Source organism: Balaenoptera acutorostrata, chromosome 8 (genome assembly GCF_949987535.1).
Source record: "Balaenoptera acutorostrata chromosome 8, mBalAcu1.1, whole genome shotgun sequence".
In the NCBI taxonomy this organism is placed as follows: Eukaryota; Metazoa; Chordata; class Mammalia; order Artiodactyla; family Balaenopteridae; genus Balaenoptera; species Balaenoptera acutorostrata.
In genome coordinates this window covers 197,159-220,310 of record NC_080071.1, presented here as the reverse complement: position 1 = coordinate 220,310, position 23,152 = coordinate 197,159, and the positions used below count along the sequence as shown (strand labels likewise).

General features: G+C 44.5%; 1 protein-coding gene across 1 annotated transcript in view; it reads right to left on the bottom strand.

Moving 5' to 3' along the window:
- THSD7B (thrombospondin type 1 domain containing 7B) overlaps positions 1–22,936 on the bottom strand; it is a 1,122,472-nt gene extending 1,099,536 nt beyond the window's left edge. The window contains exons 1-3 of the mRNA XM_057551976.1: positions 22,916–22,936; positions 21,347–21,435; positions 6,701–6,789 (exon numbers count right to left, since the gene is read on the bottom strand). The gene's annotated coding sequence lies outside the window, so the exon portion shown is untranslated. The remainder of the gene's footprint in view (positions 1–6,700; positions 6,790–21,346; positions 21,436–22,915) is intronic.
- Between the last annotated feature and the right edge of the window lie 216 nt (positions 22,937–23,152).

Here is a 23,152-nt window from a genome sequence, read left to right as displayed (position 1 = left end):
CCAGGTAAAATTTTCTAGCTGGAAACTGACAATATTTACATGCAGCTGGGGAAAAGTTGGACTGAAGCTTCAGATTAATTAGGGAGCTTTGGGTTGCAAGTGACCAAAACCCTCAAACTCAGTAGGCTTAAACAATAAGGAAACAGATGAGCTCCCATAATGGGAAGTCCAGAGGTGGGACAGCTCAGGCTTGTTTATTTTAAGGGCTCTGTGGTATCCTGAGGGATCCACATTCTTTTCGTCTTTCCCCCAGCAGCCTAAATGTGTCAGTTTATCTCCAGACCTGCAATACTCATGGTCACAACATGGCTGCAGCCATTTTAGGAATTACATCAAGATAAGACAGTGAGGTCATTCTTTCCTGTGAGGGAACATTTACCAGCTATCCTTCGATATATCCCCTCTCTCTTCTCTTTGACTAGGTTTGGGATAAATTCTCTTCCTTAAACCAATCATTAGCAAGAAGACATGGACTCCTAAATTTGGCTGAGAAATAATCTGGATTTACCCTCTGAATCAGAGAGGGGAGAAGTAGACTCAGGTAAAAGACAAGATTGGCTGCTGGGTAGTATGATCTCACCAGCTTGCATCACTGGCTGAGTCTTAGGGTCCAAAGCCTAGGCAGGTGGCTCTCCAACTCTTCTCACTGTCACATGACTCCTGCAGAAGATGGCTGTTGACCCTTTCCACCTCCTTCCCAGCATTTGGGTTTTCGTGTCCTTCTAGATGAGACAGCTGTGCCTCTGCTCCTCCAGGCATCCGGAGTGAAGTTATCACCATGGTCCTGGAACTAACTCAACGGAGCAAGAGGAGAGTGGTGGAGGCTTCTCGCTTCCCGACAACCACCCGCAGTAACCCCCGTGCTGGCACTGTCTTTGCAAAACCAGGATGAACTGGACCAGTTACATGGACTGCCTGACTCCCCCGCACTGAGTCACACAGCAGGCAGGAAGCTGGATTGGCTGATTGGCTGCCAGATGGTGGCAAGGGGTGGCCGGCAGATGGTAGAAGGTTGCCCAGTTGCCAAGAAGAGCAATAAGCCAGGGTCCAAGCAGAATATAAGCCCTTTGTCTCACTGATCCAAGTGACAAACTCACTTTCAATCAGCATACGATTCCTCTCCTTGCCTGAGGTCCTCCTTGTTAACGACTGACCAGGAGGTGGCAGCCAAGTGTTGGACAACACAGATGGCCACCTGCAGTTCTCAGATGGAGGGAAGGGGAGGACCGCAGAGGAACTGGGACCCACACCTCACTCTCACTGAACAGTAAACTCATAACAAGCCAATCTAAAACATGCCGGCAGGAAAAGATCATTAACCCATCTCCCTACGTCTTGCAAGGTCTGAATCTAAGTCATCTTAGAACGACAATATTCTCCTATAATGTTCATGAAAATACCACAAACTTGCCACGGACTCAAACAAACATGTCATCAGTGAGACAGCCTGTTTTGAAAGTTTGGCTCACTGGCTCCAAAACCTTCATGAGGGATCCCCGAAGAAAATCGTCCATCAATTTTGCCCTGGGCTGGGCCCACGTTTTAAAAAGTATTGCCTTCCAAACAGTTTTTCCAGCAACAATTAATTTCCTCTCTCATCTTAGACTATGAAAAGTCATATTTAACTGGGCATGCAATAAAAACCAGAAATGGCTATCACAAAATTTCCATTAAGAATTTAAAAAATTTTTAATTGAATTAAAATTAAAAAGCACACATATCAAAGTGCATTGCTCAATTTATTTTCACGAACTGAACACACCCACGTAACCAGCACCCAGATCAAGAAACAGATCACCATCAGCAGCTCTGACCTGCCTTCCAGTCACCATGCCCCACCCCCCCAAGTGTAATCCCTATCCTGACTTCCAGGGTAAATGGTTCTTACAGGATGTATTCTTTCTCTCTGGCTATTTTCAATCAACATTTGATAAGATTCATGTTACATATAGTTAAAGATCATTCATTCTCAATGCCTAGTGCATATTCTATTATATAAATATGCTACAAATTACTTATCAGTTCTCTTATGGATGGGCATTTGGGTAATTTCCAGGTGTTGGCTATTTCCAATAGTACTGCTCTGAACATTCTGGTACCTGTCTTTTGGGGGAATATACATGAGCATTCCTGTATCTGGTACCCAATACCCTGGCAGAAGAATTGCTGGGCCCTAGGGTATGTGTGTATTCAGCATTCAGCTTTGGTAGATAGATTCTGCTACACAGTAGACTCTACCAAAGTGGTTCCATTAGACATTAGAGATCTTTGAAATATGGAAGATAGCTTGTGGATGCCACAACTGCTTTCATGGATCCCTTCAAGGTCTAAGGACACCAGTTAAGGATTTCTACTTAAAAGAAATGTGTTGTCTTCTGTCTTCAGTAAAAACAGGTAACTCTATCCCTCATAACATTCTTCCTTACTTCAGTTATTTTGACATTCATGAATTCCTCTCTCAGCCCTGTTACCCCCGGACTGTGAAAACTTCCCTCACAGGTAATGCCCAGCTGAAGACTCTGTGCTCACCTGAGACCCCTTTGTGTGATGGGGACCGTGAGGCTCAGAGCCTTATGTGATCATAGTGGGCGTTGATGTGACCCATAACCACATCTTCTATAACACACGACCTCTGTCTTCAGTGTCAGGTAGAAAGGGGGGCAGAGCGGGGTCAGAAAGACACACGATTTGGGGTAGACAGACCTAGGTCTGGGCACGAATGTGGTCACCCTCTGGTGTAAACCTGGGACGTGTAACTAACAAGGACAGTTGTCCAGTCCCATCCATGAGCCCGTGACTAATGCCGTTTTTCTAAACCCAGCACCTTCCTTCCTGGTGGTTGAAAGAGGCGATTAGAATGAAATCTACATTCCTGACCATGCCCATCAGGCCCCACCTGAACGGAGTTTCTCCTGAGCTTGTCTCCCCTACCCTCTCCTTCGCTCCCCAGTTGCATGGGTCCCCTTTCTTCCCTTGCACACAGCAAGCATGGTGCCTTTTCAGAGCTGTGCCCCTGCTGGCCCCTCTGCTCCAGGTGCGCTTTCCCTTCATCTCCACGTGGCTGCCTCTTCCTCATGGGTCAGATCTCAGCTTAAATGTCACCCCCCTTGGAGTGCCCTTCACTGCCCAACTCTCACAAAGCAGCCCCTCCCCCGCCTTTCTCTATCCCACTAGCCTATTGAATGTTCTTTAAGCAGATAGCATTATGTGACGTTTGTTTACGTGTTTATTGCCCTCCACAGCTAGAACAAAAGATCCATAAGGACAGTAATGATGTTTCTCATCCATTACTCTATTCCCCAGCACCTAGCATAGTCTCTGGTGCAGAGTAGGTGCTCAGTAAATGTTTGAGGCATGAATGATAGAGGTCTAAGTCAAAGAGTGTGCTGGCCCAGATTCACCTATCACTGATTGCCTTTGGGAAAAAAAATGAAAGCCCAGGTCCCACTCATCATAGTTTGATACCCTTCCCCTCCTGAGCCCAGGATCAGCAATTGTGATGGTTGGTGATCATCCCCTGACCCCTGAACTCAGCACTAAGACGCCCACTCGTCTGAGGACCCAGCATGTCTCTTACCTCATTTCAACAAATTCATGTCATGAATTTTCTGTTCCACACAACTTGTGCTGATGCTTCACGGTGAAACACCAAGACACCAAGAAGATTGTTTAACTTGTTAAAAATGAAAACTGTTGGCTGTAGTAAATGCAAACCTGGAGGCTGAAGGCTCTGCAAGGCCCAGATGCTGTCCCTTCCAGCTCTGTGGTCTCTGGGGGCCAAGACATGATCAAGGGGGAAGCCACCCAGCCTGACCAACAGTGCATGATCACAGGACACTGGGGCTGCCCAGCCTGGCGAGGGCAAGAAGCCCCGGTCTGTTCCTTGTGCCAAGTGGCCTTGGGCCAGCAGCTTCAAAGGACTCCAACAGCTTTACCAGGAAGAAGAAGGGGCTTCATTGGTTGGAAGTCCTCAGATTTAAAAAACAATATGTATCAGTGGTTTTGTCTTTTCCCAGAAAGTGTGAGTTCCTTGGGTATCCACTACCATGTTTTTGCTTTGCTAACTGCAGTGCTGGTCAATACTTGCAAGTGGTCCAGAAACAATGTGAAATAATGAAGATGTGGAGAAGCTGTAAGTGTTCATCAAACAGAAAACTTCAATACATAGGTTTCGTCTGACAGAAAATGAACCAAAATGATGCAATCGACTCTAATAGACCAGAGAATTTTAAAGATGGTTTGGCCCAGGCCCTAGACACTGACATAAAAATGGGCCTCGGGGCTTCCCTGGTGGCGCAGTGGTTAAGAATCCACCTGCCAATGCAGGGGACACAGGTTCAAGGCCTGGTCCGGGAAGATCCCACATGCCACGGAGCAACTAAGCCCGTGCGCCACAACTACTGAGACTGCGCTCTACAGCCCACGAGCCACAACTACTGAGCCCGTGTGCCACAACTACTGAAGCTCGTGTGCCACAACTACTGAAGCTCGTGTGCCTACAGCCCATGCTCCACAACGAGAGAAGCCACTGCAATGAGAAGCCCGCACACCGCAAGGAAGAGTAGCCCCCCTCACTGCAACTAGAGAAAGCCCGCGCACAGCAACGGAGACCCAATACAGCCAAAAAAAAAAAAAAAAGTGGGCCCTGAATACCCTCTGATTATCCATAGCTTTGATCCTAAAACACCTATTCCAACCCATCGGTGAACCGGAACCCAAATGGCCGGTTCCCCCAGGCTTCTGGAAAGACCTCTCTCCCATCAGAACATAACCTTGCCTTTCCTCTTGGAAAACCCACTGCCATGGGCTCTCATGTCAAGGCTCATCCCAGTCCCAGGGGAGGGGCCAGACAGTGTAGGAATCATCCGCGCCCAATCCCATCTGAACCAGCTGTTCAGAACTCTGGGGAGCTCACTGCAGCCATGAGGTTGGGCTGCATCTAGTGATGACCAGGAACACCCCGCTGGGCCCCAGAAGTGCCAGGAGAGATCTTGCCTCAGGGTCCCTGTGTGCCCTTTGGCCAGTGTGGACACCTAGCGTCTGTGTGACATGGCTAGTATCCACCCGTGGTTTCTACATCAAAGACTCCTGATGAGGAGATGGTAAAGATGACCTGGGGGGCAGGAGCAGCAAGGAATCAGGAGTTGAGGCTCTGGGGGCTCATGGAGTCCACCTGGGTTTCGAAAGCCTTGGCTCTGCAGAGCTGCAGCGAGCCAATGCACACAGCTGGGCTCAGTTGGTAGATCAGGCCGGAAGAGGACACAAGGAATGTTAAAGCCACAAAAACAAGAATAAGGAACCTAGGACGAGAGCCTGGAATGAGCATGGAGGCCACAGACATAAGTGTTGGCCCACTAGTGAGGCTTTTGGGGTCCCGTGCTGCCGCTCTAAGTGGCAATGGCCTGACAATGGTTCTTTAGAGACCTCTGATACTTAAACCTTTGATTATATCCACTTTCCTAGGATCACAGTTTATACTCTTATTATGGTGTAGTGTTCATTCAGTGACCTAAAAGGGCTCTAGGTCAGAGAATGTAAAAACAAATGGTATATAGCCGACAGGTGAGGACTTTTTTTTAAAAAATGTGAATTTTTTGCCAACATTTTACATTGAGAAATCGCACATAAAAATCCATATTTACAATCTCTCTTGAGAAAGGCGAAGTTCTGACAAAGGCGAGCCTGCAGTCCAGCCTGGCAACACCCAGCCAGAGCTCAGAGCAGTCACCCCTTTGCTGAGGCCATGGGCTCTAGGTTCATTGCTATCCACCTGGCCTGCTTCCTCCTTTAAGCTGCTGGCCTGACAGGAATTTGAGTTGGAGACCCCTGAACTCAGCACTTAGTGCACCAAACCGTGGGTGCCTATGTGGTGGGGTAACATTAATTGTTGTAGTAGCTGATGTAATAGCTATTGTCCTGGTTATCTTTGTTGAGGATTTGTTGTTGAAGATTCTATGCAGTACAATGCCCATTTCAGGGAGACAACATAGGCATAGCTCTTCATTGCACGAGCTTTAAACCAACAGAAAGATCAGCATAGGTTGATTTTGTAAAACACTGCAAAAATTCAAAGTGACAATGATTGATGGGGTATAGGAACAGGGGTTCCAAAAAGAAAGCAGAAGACCATAAATTGGAAGTTCATTGCTCACTGTCACACAGGGAATGAAAGACACAGCCTGCAGCCTACAGATGCTGATATGAGGTGGACAGAGGCAGCCAGCCCCTCCTGGGTTTTTGTTGTCCGGGGATATCCATGAAGAGGAGAATCTCTGACTCTAAAGTCTGACTTCATGTCAACTCAGGATGGCCCTCGGAGGGACAATTTTTGAGCACTTAGTATGTACTGGCATTGAATGAGGCATTTTACCTACATTGGTCCATAGAAGAGGCAAATAGAGTAGACTTGGAGTGTGGGCTCGTAGTTGGCTGATTGGGTTCAAATATTGGCTCATGCCTTACAAGCTGTCTGAACTTGGACATCTAAGCTCTTTAAAATTTCCTTTTCCCAACCTATAAAAGGGAAAACTGATGGAATCTACTATATTTTTGTCAGGAGGACTCAGGGTTTAGCAGAGTGGCTGGCTTATAGTAAATATACAATAAGTAACTATTATTATTATTATTACTAAGTTTCTTTTTATCAAGTGAGGAAACTAAAAATCAAAGAGGGTAAGCAACTTGCCCAGATGGTACTCACACTCAACTTCATCTGCATAAGGATGTATGTGGTTCTGACACCTTCTCTCCACTGATATCTTCGGTCTTCTTGGACAAAGAGTAGAGATCCTAAATGAAAAAGAGAGAAAGAATAATGCTTTCAAAGTACATCACTAAATCATTCCTGGCTTCTGGAACATTTTTTTTCCCCCTTCAATCCCATTGTCCTACCCATCAGTGAAGCCATTTTCCTTGCACAGGTTAAGCCCAATTCTCCGTGGAAAGACAATGTCATCCATCCCAGACACAAGCCATGCTTAATAGAGAATGGCAGGCCAGGGTCATCCGCAAAGCCTTTTGGAGCTCAGCCCGTCCTCCCACATGGAAGGAGAGCTCACTGCCGCTCAATCCCACCTCCTGGACATTCTCCAGGAATGAGTGACAGGTCCTGCCATGTGGGCAGTTGAAGGCATGGGGGCGGTGGGAATAGTACAGGAGATGGAAGAAATATAGGAGATGAGCAAAAGCCAGACAGATGGCATGGCCTCACTGCAGGTGACTAAGAAACCACAGCAGCAAGCTGGCTAAACGGGCATATGCATGACTGAAAGGACCAGGAGAGGGGAAACAAAGTCAAGTCCCAAAGGCACCAGCTTGGCAAAGAACAACCACAGCCAGGAAACTAAAGGAGATGTTCATGGACCAGTGAAGAATCAAACTCCAGTGGTGGGAGCAGCTTGGGACTGATGGGGAAGGGGGATATGGGGCAGAAGTGGAATAATCAGAAACATGGAGCAGGCAGAAGTTTAGAGGAGGAGCCAGAAGCCAGAAGCCAGCTGGCCAGGTCTAAAAAATCCCGAACAAGAGACCACTAACACAGGGATGGCGGGCGGAGTTAGGAAGCCTAAATGGACTAACACCAAGGGGTCTTCTGCTGTCTCAACAAGGGTGAGGGACCAGATGGATTTCTGTTGGAAGCAGTCACCATCCCACTTCTCAGAGAAGCCACTGTTAATGCGCATATGCACATATATACAAACATACACATATATACATATACACACATACATATTCTCAGATATTCAAAACAGGATTAGATTACATGTATTGAACATATTATCCAATATTTTTTCACTCAACTGGATCAGGGACATCTTTCAATGTCAGTGAATTGACTGCTGCATGATCATTTTAGTGGCCTCGTTGTATTCCATCATGTATATGAACCACAACTGACTTAGCCACTCTCTACTGCAGGGCATGTATGGTGGGGTTGTATGATTTTTCACTGTTATAAGCCATACTGTTATTATCATTGGTTTCCTTGGAATTGATTCCTGGATGTAGACTTGGTGAATCAAAGGGCAGAGGAATTTTTAAACCTTTTACTGTATAAGAAAAAAAGGGGGGAGGCAGAGGCTAAACCACTTTACATTCTCACCAGCAGTATGAAAAGGCAGTTTTCTACACACCCTTCCCAACACTATATATTATCATTACTTTGCCAATTTGCTAAGAAAAAAATGCCATGTCATTTTTCCATCTGCAGTCCTCTGCTTACTCCAGAGACTGAACATTTTTATAAGTGTATCCATAGCCAAGTGCAAGGTTAATCCCCCTATAGGAAGATGTCATTGAAAGGGGTGGGTAGAACCGGTTGGCTGGCTGCTCAGACCTGACCTCAGAGAGAGATTCCTTCTTCACACTCGCAGGTTCTATCATGGGTTCAAAGGGCTGCACCTCAGCTTTGCAAATGCAAAACCTGACTTCTTCTATTCACCCAAGTGTGTTCTCACTCTGGGAACAGATGTTTGCTAAGAAAATTCACAGGAGATGGGTTGTTACACCAGGATGCTCATGTATCAACTTACAATAAAGAAGTATAGTCTTTCCAACAAAGGGAATATTCATGTCTGAGAAACTAGGATACTCCCTTCTGGAAAACAAACTAGGAATCCAGTTACTTGACGAATAAAAACATATCCCCAGAGACAGAGAGGAGCAGCAAGACAGCATTTCTAGAGACCAGAACACATCTGCAGGCAGAATCAGAGTCCACCGTGCCAGTGAATTCTGTCTCTAGCTCCACGTGTCTTGAGGACAGTTGCTCTCACCAAGCCCATCCAGAGACCAACTCCCTTCCCAGACGTGGCCAGGAGAGGGGTCTGTGGCTGTGGATGACGCACATGATGATCCAGCTAACAGCTGCAGTCCCAGTCACCTCCTGCTCTAACCTACAAAGTTAGTCAGTCACACATGGGCACAAAACCAAGAGCCTCCACTGACGCCCTGCTCTAACCTTCTGGGCCAATCAACCAACAATCAGTATCCTCTCTCTATCTTGGTCTGTCTCTTCTGTCTATCTAGGTCTTGGTCTTTGTCTCTGTCTCTCTCTGTCTCTCTGTCTCTGTCTGTCTGTCTCTCACACACACACACAAACACACACACACTCTCTCTCTCTCACTCCCCCCGTTTCTTTGTTTTCTCATACGTGGTCCAAATGTTTTCTATTTTGCTTTAGCCGTATTTTATTGCATGAGTCCACGTTTTGTCTCCCCATCTTGTACCTGTCTGAGACCGCCCACTGGTTCTCAAATTAGGATGTATGTACCCTGGAGGGTTCACCAAGGCTGGCCCAGTTATACTTGGAGCCAGAGGATAAACATGGCTCATCTATGAAAACTCAGTTTTCTAAATGTTACGTAATTTAAAACATTTCAAAAGTAGATATGTAGCAGAATACAAAATGAGTTTTTCATAACAAATATAATTTTTGAAAAAAAAAATGAGACAAAGAAATTCCATGTTGCCTACAGTTGCTGATTAAACTCTTAACCAGTCCTTAGCCTTCCACACCCACACCCCACCACGGGAGGGCTATGCATCCCAGTCCCGTGCTTCTTAAGAACACTTTAGGTGGGAAAGTTTAGGAAGCACGAGTAATCCCTTGGGGTGAAGGATAAGAGCAAAAATCAGACCTGGGGTCAGACAGACCTGGGGTCAGATAGCCCTGAGGTCAGATAGACCTGGGGTTAGACAGATCTGGGGTCAGATAGACCTGAGGTCAGATAGACCTGGGGTCAGATAGACCTGGAGTCAGAGAGACCTAGGGTCAAATAGACCTGGGGTCAGACAGACCTGGGGTCAGATAGCCCTGGGGTCAGATAGCCCTGAGGTCAGATAGACCTGGGGTCAGATAGACCTGAGGTCAGATAGCCCTGGGGTCAGATAGACCTGAGGACAGATAGACCTGGGGTCAGATAGACCTGAGGTCAGACAGACCTGGGGTCAGACAGACCTGGGGTCAGATAGACCTGGGGTCAGACCTGGCTTAGAAAACAGCACCCCCTTTACTAGTTGGGTGCCTTCGAGTGAGTTATTTACTACCTCTAAGCTTCAATTTCCTCATTTGCTGAATGGGATAATAACAAAATAATTGATGGAATGTTTGATCATTGTGAGAGTCTATAAAGTTTGCAAAGCTGATTTTTAAAAATTGATTTGTAACCCGTCTCGGCTTAGCTCTTGGGCTTCCATTTCTGCTGATTGTGGAAAATATTTAACCCTTAAGCACAAGATAACTTGGTCTTTTCTAATTCAAGACTTACTTTGGGGGTAAAGACTGACTTAAATTCAAGGTTCACCCCTCAACCTTCTGGGAGGCATCTGGGTACAAGGGGATTCTTCATGGTATTAAGATGGAGTGGTGTGCATCTAGTCAGCCCTCACCTCCTTCCGCTGCAGTTCACCTCTCAGCTGGCCCACGTGTTGGAAGGGTTCACGTCAGCCACAGCCACAGCCTGGGCCAGCAGGAGGGAGACAGGCCTCCTTGTTCCATACCTGGGTTGATCTAATATCGGTGGCGTCTGCTACTGTGCCTTGTTCTAGGTGGCGTGCTGCTTTCCTTAGCAGCACTCAGCTGTCTCCCAGCCTTCCAGTGTGCAGACCCTCAGTGAGGTAGCCAAGGCTCCCTGTAGCTGCGTCCAGGGGCACAGGACCTCCAGGGCATGCTCCTTGGTGTCTCAGTCATGCATCTCCCAGGGCAGCACACTGGCACTCATTCCTGGACTGACGTTCACACTTTCTCCACTCAAGGGGCTGGTGTCTTTGTGAAGCCTAGTAGATATTCTTCCAGGGGTGGGAGAATACAATCAACTACAATCAACTCCAAGAACAACCTGGAACTCCAGGCAGGATGAAGGACCTTTGAGATCAGCTCTGAGCCCCAAGCTATTCAAATAGCAGTTGCACAGCAAATAAAAGTCATCATGTGTTACCAGTACAAGAAGAATGTGATAAACAAAATTAAATAGAAGTCTTGTGATCGAAAGTGAAATAGCTACTGACAAAAAAGGCAGACAGAGAACACTTCTAAACTTGAAATATATACAAATCATGCCTTGAATTTTACTCTTATCTCTAGGTATCATGAGAATTAACTAATGTTGTACTCCTGGAGAATATAAGTGATATATAAGTGCTAAACAATTTACGTTTGCTGAACCACTTAGGATGCGTACCGAAATACTGTGCAATACTGATCTTCTAGAAGATTAACCCCCCCTAAAAGCAAACGACTTCCACAGTGGCTTGATAAATGACAAGGAAATAACAGTTTTATGAATCTCATACTGATGTTCTGTGCTACGATGGAACAAATATTAAAAGAGAAAAATCTATCGATATCTCCAGGATAAGATTATGGTGCCTGGGTAGCTGCTCCTGGCTTTCTGAAGAAAGCCATACCAACCGAACAGCTTTCCCTAAAGGCACTGGCACAGGAAGAAATGGGTTTGCTATTTCGGTGAACATTTTATGAACACTTAGATGCTGGTGCTATGCTAAATGTTGGGAATACAAACATAAATAAAGTGATTCCTGCCCTGAGGTTGCTTGCCCTCACTTGATATTTTGCCTTTGTCCTTTCTCTATCTTGCCGTCCCTGGGACTCTCCCAGTCTCCCCAAACTCAACAACCTGGCAGTCATTCTGCACCCCTCCTTATCCCTCAAATGCCAAATCCAATTAGTCACCAAGACCCAGGGTCCCTCCCACTTGGTTGAGAGTGGCCTCTGAGGCCATAACTCCCCGACACTTCCAGGCTGCCTTGGCACTGGAGAAGGCCCTGAGGCACAGAAGCAAGGAGGACCTGAAGCTGTCCTCCACAGCCATGGCTGAAATCCCAAGTAGACCCAGGGATGTGACAAGGGGCACCCAAATATCTGCTCTACCAGTTATGCTACTCAAGGAGGACCACCGAGCAGAGAGATGACAAAAGGAGCATTCAGTGGAGAGACAGGGAGGATAAGGAGGGATGGAGGAAAAAAGAGGAAGAAAGACGGTAGGAACATGGACAAGAAGGAGATGGAAAAGGCAAAGGAAAGAGTCCAGAAGCCAAGTGAGAGGGAACAGTTAAGGCCCCAGAAAAAGCTCAATCCCTCTGCTGATGAAAGAAGAGCAGAGAGCAGATTTTCAGACAAATGGGATAATGCCACTTAATGAAATAGGGGTAGGAGCTCTTAGAGGCCTCCGGTATTTATTCAAGCAGAGTAACGGAGGTGGCAGTCAGGAGGGTATTAGGAAACACAGTTGAAAAAATTGGGGAAAAAAAAAAAAAAGACACTGGGTTTCACCCCCAAATATGGTCATATTCTGAACAGAAGAATCTGAGAATCTTCAGTTTGAAATCTGCAACTTTAAGGAAGAATAAGCAAAGGCAATGACCTGGCTCATATGTCCCACAATGACTGGCAACCTCTACTGCTAGAAAAAGTGTCTTCCTGCAATGGTCTGAGATTACTAACGAAATGTGACTGGGGGGTAAGAGTGGGGGAGGGAGCTGGCACCTGGAAGTTCTCTCTCCTCCAAAGCAACCTTTCTTATCAGCTCACAGATGCCCTTAGTTCCAGTTTTGTTGGTGGAAGGGAAGAAATGAGGGACCAGGTGTTGAATGCCGATCCCATGCTAGCTCTATGCCAGGGGATTTACATACATTAACTCGTTTACTCCTCATGGCACCCTCTGAGGTAAAGAGGTCTAATCCCCACTTCACAGATGAGAAAATTAAAGCTGGGAGTGGTTAAGAAACACTGCCTATATCACACAGCTAATAAGAGGCAGAGCCACAACTCAAGCTCTGTCTTTCTGTACCAATGTCCCCAGTCTTTCCCCTGCACCATGTTGTGTCCATCTGGCTTAACACTTTACCTCCTGGGAACAATGTCAATACCCCTAAAAAGAATCACACACTTTTAGACGTCACTAGCTTTGCTCGTTCATTCAATACATGTCTATTTAGCACTTCTTTGGATTCATTCATTCACCAGGTATTTACAGAGTCCGACTAATTTGCCAGGCACTATGCTTTGGGGATAGCAATGAATGAGCAGCTGTGATCCCTGTGTCCTGGTGGGGAAAAGGGACACAAGACAATTAAATAAAAGAATTACAAAATGCAAATTTGTAATGTACTATGAAGGAAATAAACAGGAGGCTGGGTCAAAGAGAAATAGGGAAAGGGTGGCCCACATTGGAAGTGACATTCAAGACAAGCTCTGTAGAATGAGAGGCTCAGGCATGGAGCTGGGAGAAAGGGATTCCAAGCAGCAGAAATAACCCATGAAAAGATCTGGAGCATGAAACAAGCTTAAAGAAAGCTCATCTGACTGGACAATGGTGAGTACAGGAAGCAGGGGTGTGCAAGGTGCTTGAGAAACAGGTGGGGCCCCATCCTGCAGGGCTTTGTGTGCTCTTTGGGGACTCTGGGTTTTGTGCTGTGTGCAAAGGAAGCCGTGAAGGATTATGATCAGAGAAGGATTGTGATCCAATTATGTTTCTAAAAGATTTCTCTGGCTGCACATGGAAAACAGACTCTCAGAGGCCAACGGTAGAGACAGGGAGAACTGTTAGGAGGCTGCTGGAGTATTCTAGAAAAGAGAACAAGATGGTCTTGATTAGAGTGGTGGCAATAGAGGTGGAGGGAAGTGACTGGCTCTGAGATCATTTGGAGGCTGAACCAAAAGGACTTGCTCACAGATCAGGTAGGGGAAGTGAAGACAGAGGTGACTACTGGGTTTCTGCCGGAGAAATTAGATGGATGATGGAGTCGTTACTGAGGTCATAGCTCACAAAGGTCACAGAGCTAAGTAAGGGGGAGGATTGAGACTTAAAGGTAGGCAGTGGGGACTTCCCTGGCGATCCAGTGGTTCAGACTCCACGCTCCCAATGCAGGGGGCACAGGCTCAATCCCTGATTGGGGAACTAAGATCCTGCATGCTCCATGGCCCGGCAATCAAATCAATCAATGTAGGCAGTGTGATTCTCCAGGCACGCTCCTAACCACAAAGGCATCTGCCTCTAGCTGGGGACATAGACAGGTAGCTCATTCCCTTATTACTCTCCTTGGCTCTTTCCTGCCTAACTTACTGCTCTCCCTCATCCCCATAGACATCCTTGCTCAGGACCTGGGATGGCTCTTCTCCCTGCAGTGACCCTGTCCAACATGGTGATGATGCTTACAGAGGCAACTCTCACGGTGTTGAGATTTCACATCCCCTCCACCCCCTCACAGCTACAAGGTTAACATTACCAGGACCCTAAACCTTGCTCCAAATCCCCATAGGTGCCCCAACTCCAAAACCTGGGCTGGGAATATTTAAACTTCATTTTAAACCAGACACTGATCAGATCAGTCTCAGGTACTTTGGACGTAGGTTGACATGGCAGAGCAGCAAAGGGAGTAATCACTGCTGATAAAACTGAGAAAATGGAAGAAAAAGCTCTTTTAGCTTAAATTGTTTCCTATAAAACAGTTTTGAAGGTAAAATGTACTATCTTCTTGTCAGTGTCAACATTTCTCTCGCTGGGTAAGTGAAATTATGTTTCTGTCAATGATGAAATCTCTCCAAAACGGAGGTGACATTTTGTTTGGGTTCTGGCAAGGAAAGATTGTGTCTGATGAAACTGGTAGCTATATGGATGCATAAAAGAACATTTGCATAGGAGGCAAGCAAACATCACCCCATTTCTACTGTCTGCAATGAGTGTATGCCCAGAACTCTTAAACCCTGCCTACGCTAATATGGCTCAATTGACTTGATGAGTATTTTTCACTGAATTTCTGCCTGTTGTTTGGGTGAGAGATAGAGCCAGAGACTGTATGCTACTGCTTTCTCTCTATCACCTATTATCCAAACTCAATGCTTGATTGTCAGTGGCCAAAATTCAGATGCCTTTGCTATCTGCCCCATAACCTCGAGCAACGCCATCTTGCTGATCCAGCCAGAGCCATAGTGTATCACCTGTTCATGTGAGCTCAGTTGTATCACAAAATCAAAACCAGTTTAAGAGATGCCAGATCCTGCATGAGAATTCAATATTCAAGGCTCCTGAGCTGAGGAGGCACTGGTTTTCCAGCTGCACTTCCTCTCCCTTTGTGTGGTGGATGACATGCCAACTGAGCCCATGAGATTTAATGCCCTCACCTCTAAGTAGGAATCCCTAAGACCTACAGCTACAAAAAGGAACCAAAGGAACTGCCTTGAAGGGTTAAAAGCAATTCCCTCCTGGAGGAGAGAACCAAGGCCCCTTTATTTCATAGTTGCTGAGCTAAAGCCTGCAGTTGCTTGGCATCTAGCATGAGCTTGTGCCCAGACAACCAGAAATGAAAAATAGAAGCAGAAGCACAGCTTGAGCACACATTAGTATGTTTGGACTTAGAAGAAGTAGAATTATTTAAGATATTAAGGGGCATTTTTGTCCCACCTTAGAGTACAGCTCTGACGCTCTTCTCAGATCTTTTCACGGCTGATTCTTCTCAAACTAACAGCTGATCTAAGTCATGGGCACATTTTGGAAAGTTGTAAATGTGGAGCTGGAACCAAGCTAAAATTGCACATGTATGAGAAACAGAAAAGGCTGGAAGAAACAAGTGAAGGAGAATTCAGAAGGAAGAGTTTAACCATTTTCACGGGTCCATCCAAAGAATATAAGCAAGTGCCGTTTTTATTCCCAGTCACCCAAACGAATATTGGGAATTGAAATTAAAAATAATTTTTTCTAAATTATGCCATTATACAAAGCATCATCACATTTTCTCCCACTTCTGTCCTCTTCCTCTTTCTCCACCTTACCCTGCCTCTAAATAAATCAAATTTACAACGTTAAGATGTGGCCGATTATAATACGCAACATTATTCTGTGAGCCATCAAGACAGAAAAAAAAAGCTGCCAATTAAACCCTGACACACACCTTGGTTTCAGAGATGTTGAAATGTGAAAAAAGGGTTCATCATAAAATCTATGAACCACAGCATACACACAGGCGCACATGCGTGCACACACACACATGCACGCACACGTACACACACACACACACACACATCATACTCGTCAATGAATTCCTCTAAGCAAGGGTAGAAAAACTGTCATCAAGAACCAATTTTCCAAACAGGCTAGATTTGAGCCACCCCTTAAAAGGAGGGTGTGGGGAGTTTGAAGTTTATTTTATGGCATATATTTGCTGTCTGAAGACAACTCGGGACACCATTGACAGATAATGGACCACATTTCATATCTGAGAAATGTGTCTTATTTTTAAAACTGAAAGCAGAGAAAGTCATTAGGTTTGCTTTCACTCTTGCCACAGAATGGCAGGGCAATTTTCATCATACCTACTCCTTTTTGTTTTCTTCATTTTCCATTTTCCTCTTCTCTCTTACATTCGTCTTTATTCTTGCTATCTCTCTTTTTTTTTTCTTTTTACTTGAAATCTAGTTTAGATGTCTCCATATCTCATTAATGTGGTCTGCCTCAAAGGTCCTTAATAATAACTTATTGTACATGTTTATTATACTTGATAGGAAGTAATTTTATTGAAGCCCTTTTTGTTTCCTCATTTGCAGATAATCTTGTGTCTCCACACCAGTAATACTGTCCCCAAGAAAGTAATATTTTTAGCATTATTCTTGTTTGTTACAACCAGGGAGATGATAATGAGAATCCATGAGGCTGCAAAGCAGGTACAGTGACTCCATCTGTAAAACAGCCCAGTGCCTAACTGTAATGAAGATGCTTTGTATTTATTTGGCATAATGTTCCTGACACCTAATAGTGGTCATTTTCTCTCCAACACTAAGGATTTGTTTAGATCAACTTACTCATTGCATTGGTTGTTTGTTAAAGCCTTATCTAGGCCACTCATACAAAAGGGGGGTGCCAATTAACTGAAGTTTAATCATTCATCAAGTCAACATTTATTAAGTGCCTGATCTTTTCCCAGACATTCTAGCAGGCACTGCGGATAGGTCTTGGCAGAAAAGGGAAACATATCTGAATTAAACATGGCCCAATGTATTTGTCCCTTCCAGCTGCTATAACAAAATACCACAGACTGGGTATTAAAGGATAAAGACTGGCTTTATAGACTGGCTTATAAAGGATAAACACAGTTCAGGAGGCTAGAAGTCTGAGATCAGGGTGCCAGTATGGTCAGATGAGGGCTTTCTTCTGGGTTGCAGACTTCCTGTTGCATCTTCACATGGCAGAAGGGGCTAGGGAGCTCTATGGGATCTTTATGAGAGCATTAATCCCATTCATGAAGCCTCACCCTCATCATCTAATCACTTCCCAAAGGCCCCAACTCCTATCACCATCACACTGTGCGTTAGAATTCAACATGTGAATTTTGAGGGGACACAAACATTCAGAGACCATAGCATCCAACAATCTCCAGACAGTTAAACTTAGCACTGTCCCTCCTAAATTTCCTCCATCTGACCAGCAATTACCACCTCCTTCTCTGGATCCCTGTTACCCTCAACTAAGACAGCTCGAGCCTGTGCCACAAAATACATCCTTAGTAAAAAAAGAAAAATGGAAGCATCAGTTAGAGGCATAGCTTATTCCATTACTTATGTCTTCTGCTTCATTTCTCTGAGGCCTTCAAACAAAAACTAGAATGTTTCAACTTTACTTTAACCATATATTATGGAAAATTTCAAACATATAAAGTAGAAAGACTAGACTATGAACCCCAAGTACTTATTCCCAGCTTCAATAATTATCAACAATTCTGCCATTTTTATTTCATCTCTGCCTTCCACCTTTTTTCATATTGGATTTCAAAACCCAGATCTCCTACCATTTCACTCATAAATACTTCAGCATGTATTTCTGAATGATTGGGATTTTTTTCTCTTTTTAACTTCAGCATAATGCCATTATCTCATTCAACAAACTTAACAAGAATTTCTAATTATCACCTCATAACCACCCTAATTTTTCCCTGATTTTCTCAAAAATGTATTTTTATAGTCAATTTGTTGAAATCAGCCTCCAAAGTTTGCAAATAGCATTTGTTTGATTAGTCTTTTAAGTCTCTTTTAGTCCAAAACCATTTTCTCTCCCTTTCTTCTCCATGCCATTTATTTTTGAAGAAAACTGGTCATTTGTCCAGTGGTTGAATGCATCCTTGTGGCGTCATCCAACATGTTCCCCTTTCCTCTGCATTTTCTATAAACTGGTAGTTGGATCTAGAGATTTGATTACATCTAGGTTCAATATTTTTAGCAACAAGATGTTATGGACCATGCTGTGATGTCCTACTGCATCACATCAGGTGGCACAGAATGTCTGGTTGTTGCACTTTTTATGATAATCAATGAGTTCAGTTGATATCAACCTGATTCACCCACTAAAAAGTCTCCCCATGAACTTTCACCTAATGTTTGTGTAGCCATTGATAATCATTGCCTAGAGCCACTATTCCATCAGAGATTTTTTCCAGTTAATCAATCATTTCATGTCACACGTATACCACAGAGTGAGATCATTTACCCTGGTATTGATTAAACTAAATCAGAAAGAACTATAGTTAAAACATTTTTTAAAGCACTGAAACACACTTGAGACTGTTATCTAAAAAATAAATAAATAAAAGTAGGAGAGTTCAACCTATAGATGTCTCCACCTCTTTTGAAAACAAAAACTCTGTTTTAACTGAAAATTTCCTAGACCACCTACTTGATAGCACTTGCCTTTTAACACCTATTGATTAGGAAAATGTAGATGATGAAAAGCTTCTAAATTCAGTGACCCACTAAACAGATTTCTAGTATATTAATCATAGCAGTAGTCTATACACCCTTGAAATATAGCAAAGCATGTGTCCTAAGGATAGAACATAATTTTAAATTATCCAAGTTGCAATCTTTCCCCCTTCTGTCTTACATCCCAAACCATGCCCTCTAAAGAGCTGATCACTAGAGGAACTGGTGGAAGGAAAACTTCTTCAGGCTGAGTGTCACAAAAAGTCTGTGGGAGTTTACAGAGAGCAAAGAACAAGATTTTCTGGACAATTTGCAGCAACATGGGTGGACCTAGAGATTATTATACTAAGCACGATAAATCAGAAAGAGAAAGACAAATACCGTATGTATATGTGGAATCTAAAATACGACACAAATGAACTTATCTACAAAACAGAAACAGACTCACAGACATAGAGGACAGACTGATGGTTGCCAAGGGGGAGGGAGCATGGGAGAGGAGGGGATTGGGAGTTTGGGATTAGCAGATGCAAACTAGTATCTATAGGATGGACAAACAACAAGGTCCTACTGTGTAGCACAAGGAACTATATTCAATATCCTGTGATACACCATAATGGAAAAGAATATAAAAAAGGGTGTATATATGTGTATAACTGAATCACTTTGCTGTACAGCAGAAATTAACATAACATTGTAAATCAACTATATGGCAATAAAATTTTCAAAAATTAAAATTAAAAAAATTTAAAAAGATTTTCTGGCCAGATTTTCTCCCTTCTCCACCCTTTGATATTTTCAGAAGAGAATGCAGAAAGCTCACATTCCTATTCCAATTATTCTGGATGCTGAGATTTTACATGACTTACATACATATGTGTCAGACATGGTGTTGATTCAGTCAACAATGTTTTCTTACAGATCTACAGCTCGAGGCGGCCCTCTTTTCTTCCCCCACTGGGGTCCACAGTCCAGCAACTGCCCTATATGGGTCTCTGGTACTTTGGTTCCAAACACTTCAACCATAGGCTCTACTGCCATCACCATCCCGCAATAATATTAACAGTACTCTCCATAAATCTAGAAGGCAAACAAGTATGTTCCCCCACAGAAGGGCACCTTTTAAGCTAGAAGTTGGTTCCCCAAGACCAACCAGATAGCCCACAGTAGCATCACTCCTGGTGGACGTCAAGGTAAGGAGGACAGACTGATGGTTGCCAAGGGGGACCAATGGCCTACTCTCCCGCTGAGACCAGAAACACACACGGAGCAATTGCCTGGTTAGGCTGATTGCTCACCGACAAGATACGAGGCTAATCTGGCCATTGACCTAAACTCTGATGTTTGCAGCACACACTCATAGGGGCCCCAGACTCAAGCCTCCTTCCTCTGTATAATAGGCCATTTGATATTTCTGCTGATATTCTTCACTCAAAGGTATTTTATTCCAGATGTCATGAAGTGAAACTTTTGAAATTGTGAAGCGATTTGTTGCAAGCAGAGCTGGCTTTACAGAGATGCTGAGATGAGGAGCTGCTTCTATCCATCGATCAGAAAGAATCTGCAAAACATCTTAGATGAAAGACAGCTACGAAAAGGGGTGGGGAGGCCGAGTGGACCTGAGTAGAATGGTGAGGATGGCAGCTAAACAAGGACTCCTGCTCCAATCTCCAGCTCCAATTTTGTTATAGAGCATTTTTCCCAATATTCAAAAGCCAGAGGGGACAACTTGCCATGATCCAAAAGGCTAAGTCTACTCTCTTCATCAAGGCTTGCCCTATATTCCTCTTAACATGTTTTTAGAACTGCTCAACCAGAACATACTCCTAAAATGCAAATCGGGGGAGAAAAATAAAGTATCATGTTATCACTGATTCCAGCCTTTTAAAAAATATTTTATTCCTTTTTAAAATAAATTTATTTATCTATTTATTTATTTATTGTTGGCTGCATTGGGTCTTTGTCGCAGTGCACGGGCTTCTCGTTGTGGTGGCTTGTCTTGTTGCGGAGCACGGGCTCTAGGCATGCAGGGTTCAGTAGTTGTGACTCATGGACTCTAGAGCGCAGGCTCAGTAGCTGTGGCTCACGGGTTTAGTTGCTCCATGGCATGTGGGATCTTCCTGGACCAGGGCTCAAACCCGTGTCCCCTGCATTGGCAAGTGGATTCTTAATCACTGCACCACCAGGGAAGCCCTGATTCCAGCCTTGAGGAATGAATCCTAACAAGAGCCATGTAACATTTTCTTAGAGAACCACTATGTCTTCCTCCTTGCCTCTTCCAAATGAAACTGGACAGTAATAAAGTCAGGCTCAGCATTCATTCATTCATTCATTCATTCACTAAACATTTAATGGACAGCCCTGTGCTAGGAGGGACAGCGATGAACAGGACAGATTGCTGGTCCACGATTTCCTGATCTAACCAGCGATATCAAAAGCTATGCCACTAACCTCAGAGCCTCACGGTAGGACGATGCTGCAGAAGTGAGTCTCTCATGCTATGGATGCAGCATTCTAATTGTTCAGTGGGCAGTGAGGGAAAGCTATGCAGGGGCATGCCTTTGGAGTCTTGATTTTGCTCCTGATTTTTTGCAGCTGCAGGTGTGGCCCTGGAATAAGAAGAGGCTGGATTCTACTTACCCTGCAAGAAACTCCATGTCTCAGTTTTCTGGGTTTTCTGTGGTCAAAGCTCTCGCCCAAGAAGGGCAGTCACCTGAGGAGAATGATTCCTGTAAAAAGAAGAGAGTGACTTAACCGAAGATAAGACCTCCTCCCCAGGAGGATTGTGGAGGAAGAAAGAAGAAAGGTGACTCTTAACAAAGATCTATTGCAGATGGGTGAGGGACAGCACAGATGAGATGAGAAAGCTGAAGTCCAGGCCCTATTTTATTAATTAAAATTTTTATTGCAGTATTTGTAGATTTACATGCATTGTAAGAAATACTACAGAGAAATCCCTGTATGCTTTTCCCAGCTTCCCCCAAAGGCAGCATCTTGCAAAATCACACTCTACTATCACAACCAGGATATTGACAGTCATATAATCCACCAGTCTTATTCCAATTTCCCAGTTCCACTTGTACTCACTTTTCTGTGTGTCTATAAAGTTCTATACAATTTCATCACCTGTGTAGATTCATGTATCCATCTCAACAGTAAAGAAAGTGCGCAGCTCCAACACCAAAGGATCCCTCATGCTGCCCTTTTATGACCACAACCATCTCCCCTAACGCCTAACGACCACTAAATCTGTCTTCCATTTCTAACTATTATCATGTTCTGATTGTTATATAAATGGAATTCACGATACTGGCTTCTTGGGATTGGCTTTTTTTGCTCAACATAATGCCCTGGCTATATGTCCAAGTTGTGTGTGTATCAATAGTTTATTCTTTTTATTTCTGAGTAGTATTCTATGGCATGGACGCACCATAGTTGAACCCTTTACCTGTTGAAGGGCATTTGGGTTGTTTCCCATTTGGGTCTATTATGAGTGAAGCTGCTATGAACATTCGTGTCCAGTTTTTCCAATGCTGAGGGACATAAAATTTAGAGTCTACATTCTGGGACAGACCCCATTGGTAAATGGCCACTGAGTGTTGGTCTCACTGTGCATGGACAGGCTGTGGAGGTAAACCATTTCCACCCCTTAGATGCTGGGCTAGCTGCTGAATCCTGGAGCTTCAAGGCCCATCCCCATGTGGCCTCTGGTCAGCATGAGGACTGGATTGGAAGAGCCTCAGCAGCGCTAGCAGGAAAGAACGCCAGGTGTCCCCTGCTGCTCAGTGTAGCTTCTGGGCAGTGGCTGCAATGCAGATTCCTGGGCTCAACCCCAGAAATTCTGATTGGGGCACTTCAAGGTGAGCCCAGCAATCTGCATTTATAACAAGCAAACCAGGTGTGCCTCCCTTGGCTCCTCCCCCTTCCTGGTGTTCACACTTTTGTGTAATCTCCACTTCAGTGTGGGTGGGACCTGTGACTTGATTCTCAGACAATAGAATATGACACAGGTGATTAGGTTATGTTATACAAGACCCCATCTGGCTAGAAGACTTGCTCTAGAGACACTCCATGCTGGCTCGATGAAGTAAGTGGCCACGTGGGCAAAGCCCACAAGCCAAAAAACCGCCGGTGGCCTCTAGGAGCTGGGGCAGCCTCCAGCCTCCATCAGCAAGAAGTCATGACCCTTAGCCTGACAACCACACCTACCTGAGTGAGCTTGGAGGTGGATTCTCCCACAGCCCAGCAGTCAACATCTTGATTGCAGCCTCATGAGAAACCAAGCAGAGTGGTGCAGCCACTGTGAAAAACAGTATGGAGGTTCCTCAAAAAACTAAAAATAGAGTTGCCATATGATCCAGCAATCCCACTCCTGGGCACATGCCTGGACAAAACTACAATTCAAAAAGATACATGCACCCCAATGTTCATAGTAGTACTATTCAC